The following is a 4,443-nucleotide window of genomic DNA, read 5'->3' on the forward strand; positions in this document are numbered from 1 at the left end:
TAAACATAACCTTTACACATAATCTCAACCATCAAACCATATGAAATATCCATTACCATAATAAACCATGAATATCCAATAACCATATTTCCTAAACACCCAACCAAAAATAATATCATAAACAATCAAATGCTAAAAGGTTGGGATATTTCAATCTCCCATCCTTATAAAAATTTCGTCCCCGAAATTTGCTTACCGTCGAATAAACTTGGGTAACGATGTTTCATCTCCTCTTCCGTTTCCCATGTGGCCTTTTCAATCACATGATTTCTCCAAAGAACTTTGACAAGGCCAATTTCTTTATTCCTCAACACTTTAACTTTGCGATCAACAATTTGAACCGGCATTTCCTCGTAGCTTAAGTTGGGCATAAGATCCAATGAGTTGTACCGAAGGACATGAGAGGGATTAGAAAGGTACTTACGAAGCATAGAAACATGAAATACGTTATGAACTCGATCCAAGTCCGGTGGCAATGAAAGACGATAGGCTCGGTCTCCAATATTGTCAAGAATCTCAAAAAGCCCAATGTATCGAGGGCTTAGTTTACCTTTCTTGCCAAATTGCATAAATCCCTTGAGAGGAGCTATTTTGATAAATACATGATCACCAACATCGAATAGTAAAGGTCGTCGTCGAACATCAGCATAACTCTTCTGTCGAGACTGAGCCGTTTTCATTCTTTCTTGGATCAATGCCACAACATCTGCTGTCTGTTGAACCAACTCCGGGCCCAACATATTTCTTTCACCTACCTCTTCCCAATACAAAGGACAACGGAACTTTCTTCCGTGTAAAACTTCATAAGGTGCCATGCCGATTTAAGACTGTAAACTGTTATTATATGCGAACTCTACCAAAGGCAACTTAGAATCCCAGCTTCCCGGGAAATAAATCGTGCAAGCTCTTAACATATCCTCAAAATTTTGGATTACCTTTTCTGATTGACCATCGCTTTGAGGATGGTATGCAGTACTGAAAGCCAATTTCGTTCCCAAGGCTCGACGCAAACTCTTCCAAAACTCTGATGTAAACCTTGGATCACGATCAGAAACTATCGATACCGGTATCCCATGAAGTCTCACAATCTCCTGAATATAAGTCTCGGTATATTGAGTCATAGAATACGTCGTCTTGACAGGAAGAAAATGAGATGACTTGGTCAATCGATCCACGATCACCCAAATAGAATTGAAACCTTTCTGCGTCCTTGGTAACCCAACAACAAAATCCGTAGTTATGTGCTCCCACTTCCATTGCGGTATAGGCAAGGATTGCAACAATCCCGCCGGTCTCTGGTGCTCAATCTTAACCTTCTGACACGTTAGACATTCAGAAACAAATAACATGATATCTTTCTTCATACCCGGCCACCAGTAAAGACGTCGAAGAACTTGGTACATCTTGGTACTACCGGGATGTACAGAATATGGCGTTGTATGAGCTTCAAGAAGTACCTCTTTTCGAATGTCATCACCCATAGGAACACATATCCTGTCTCGAAAGGTCAGTAACCCGTCACGATTCGACCCAAACTCAGAAACTCCTATCAGATCACTTTTCGTCTTCAACTCTAATAACTGAGCATCCAGCTGTTGTTCCTTCAAAATTCGATCAAATAAAGTTGAGTGAAGAACTAGAGCAGACAATAGAGCAATTGTACCTGAAGATATCAAATTGATCTCATTTCTTTGCAAATCAAGCAGCAAAGGTTTAGAAATCATGGAACCCAATAATGAACTCGATTTGAGAATCAAAGCATCAGCAACCACATTAGCTTTACCTTGATGATAGCTAATGGTGCAATCATTATCTTTTACCAATTCCAACCATCTTCGGTGCCGCATATTCAGATCCTTCTGCGAAAACAAATAACTCAAACTTTTGTGATCTGTAAATATTTCACATTTCTCACCATAAAGGTAGTGCTGCCAAATCTTTAAAGCAAAAACAACAGCCGTCAACTCCAAATCATGAGTGGGATAATTCTTCTCGTATTCCTTCAACTGACGAGAAGCATATGCTATCACTTTCCCACGCTGCATCAATACAGCACCTAACCCCTGCTTAGAAGCATCTGTATATACAACAAAATCTTCAGTACCACAAGGAAGTACCTAAACAGGGGCAAAAGTTAACTTATATTTCAATGTTTGAAACGCAAACCAAGGAAACTTGTAACACCTCTCTGATCGATTTCATAAAATAACAGCGGAATTTAAAATTTTCTTAAAGGAAAGAAGGATTTAAAATACATTTCAATATATGATCAAAAGTATATACATGATCAAATAAGCGTTGCATCAAAATACAAAATGTCATTTTGATCATGTCCAAAAGTTCTAACAAAATAGCCTTCTTCCTTCCATCTACTATGCATATGACCTCGGCTCCAATCAACGTCCTGGCCCGTCACTCTTATCTGCATCACATGAAATAACTGAAATGAGTATAAAACTCAGCAAGTGGAACTCTTACATAGCAATCTGTACATATCATACTCTGTAAAACATGGCTTTGAAATCAATAAATACCATCTAACTCTTGAAACATGAATAATGTAGTAGAACATGAACAATAAGATGGTATTTCTCTTTTCTCTTGTGGATTGATATCTAAATAGTATCTCTGTCTCTGTACCTATATCCCATCGATATAAATCGATACTCTGTCGGGATATAAGCCTATGGTCGTTGATCAACTAATTGCATGCAATCTCTGACTATCTATTTATCAATCCAATAAAGCATTTGAACTCTCTCTTGGGCATTAAAACAAACACTTTGAATACTCTTTACTCTTGCATTCCCTTTTATACAATTGAGGCATATGAAAGCCTCTAATATACAATAAAGTGTATCTGTACATAACATGAATCAAATGGAAGGGAATAGCATGTTAAAACCATTTGAAATACAATATATATAATTCATGTGAGCACAAGCAATGAATTCCACTTACAACCAATGGAAAGCTTGATTCTAATCTCTTGGTACAAATCCTACAACAATAAACCATGAATTGCACCATCAACATCTCAATAATCACAAACACATACCATAAAATCCATAAAACCAACACAATCACACATTCCAAATTTCTCCCAATACCATAAACCAAGAAATAACCAAAACTACAAGATTACCTTAGCTCCTTGAACCCAAAATTCTCTTGCTCTAACTTCAAAACCCAACAAAAAGCTTGAATCAAAGGCACCAAATGAAAGGAAATGGAACCCTAGCTTCCCCTTGAGGTGAAGAACCAAGAAGACTGGAAAGGAATGAGGGAAATAAGAGAAAAGTGAAGTCTCCACCGATTTTATACCTTAAAACAGCAAAAACACGATTTTTAAAAATCGCTGGCCGCGCGGGCGAACATCTTTATCCGCCTGGGCGCCGAACTCTCGGCCAAAACACAAAATTTTCGAACTAGGCTCACCCGGGCGGACATCTTTTTCGGCCCGGGCGCGCTCTGTGCACAGCTACATCAAAGATTGCTTCTAAAACGCCTCTTCCCGTCATAATTTGGAAAAGTGGTAAACTGGAAAGTTGTAGCTCTATGTCTTGGCTTGCATCTCCAATTAGCCTCATGTCATTTGAAGGTCTGAGTAAAAAGTTATGCTCAATCTCCCAACATGTGTCACAGGAGGAACGACGACACACACGACAAACTTCGGGGCGCTTTTGGCTTGTCTTCTACAATGATTTGAACAAAACTCAAAACATGAAAGTTACATCTCTATGTCTTATCTAACCACTCCAATTAGCCTCATACCAATTGGATCAACATACAAATTATCATGAATTTAATCGTAACGACGCTACAATAGAACTACACATCATCTATAATCAACAATACTATAAATCATAAATCACCATCCTTAACATCAAAACTATACTTAAACTTACCCAAATAATCAATAATCATATGAAATCCTAAACCGTACCGATCACCAAGCTTGGATATTACAATCTCCCCTCCTTAAAGAAATTTCGTCCCCGAAATTGACGTCACTACGCCAAAAGTTCAGGGTACTTTCTTTCATCTCATCCTCTGGTTCCCACGTGGCTTCTTCGATCAATTGATTCCTCCAAAGGACTTTAACAATGTCGATATCTTTGTTTCTCAATACTTTAACTTTGCGATCCAGAATCTGGACTGGAATCTCTTGATATGTCAAATTCGACGTCAAATCCAATGGCTCGTGGCGAAGAACATGGGAAGGATTCGCAATATACTTCCTGAGCATGGAGACATGAAAAACATTATGAACTCTAGCAAGATCTGGCGGTAAGGCTAACCTGTAAGCTCGATCACCAACTCTGTCTAAGATCTCAAATGGACCAATGAATCTTGGACTCAACTTTCTCTTTTTGCCAAACCGCATCACACCTTTAAGAGGTGCAATCTTCAAGAACACGTGATTGCCAATCTCAAACTGCA

The sequence above is a fragment of the Primulina huaijiensis genome, chromosome 15 (genome assembly GCF_012295235.1).
Source record: "Primulina huaijiensis isolate GDHJ02 chromosome 15, ASM1229523v2, whole genome shotgun sequence".
NCBI classification, from domain to species: domain Eukaryota; kingdom Viridiplantae; phylum Streptophyta; class Magnoliopsida; order Lamiales; family Gesneriaceae; genus Primulina; species Primulina huaijiensis.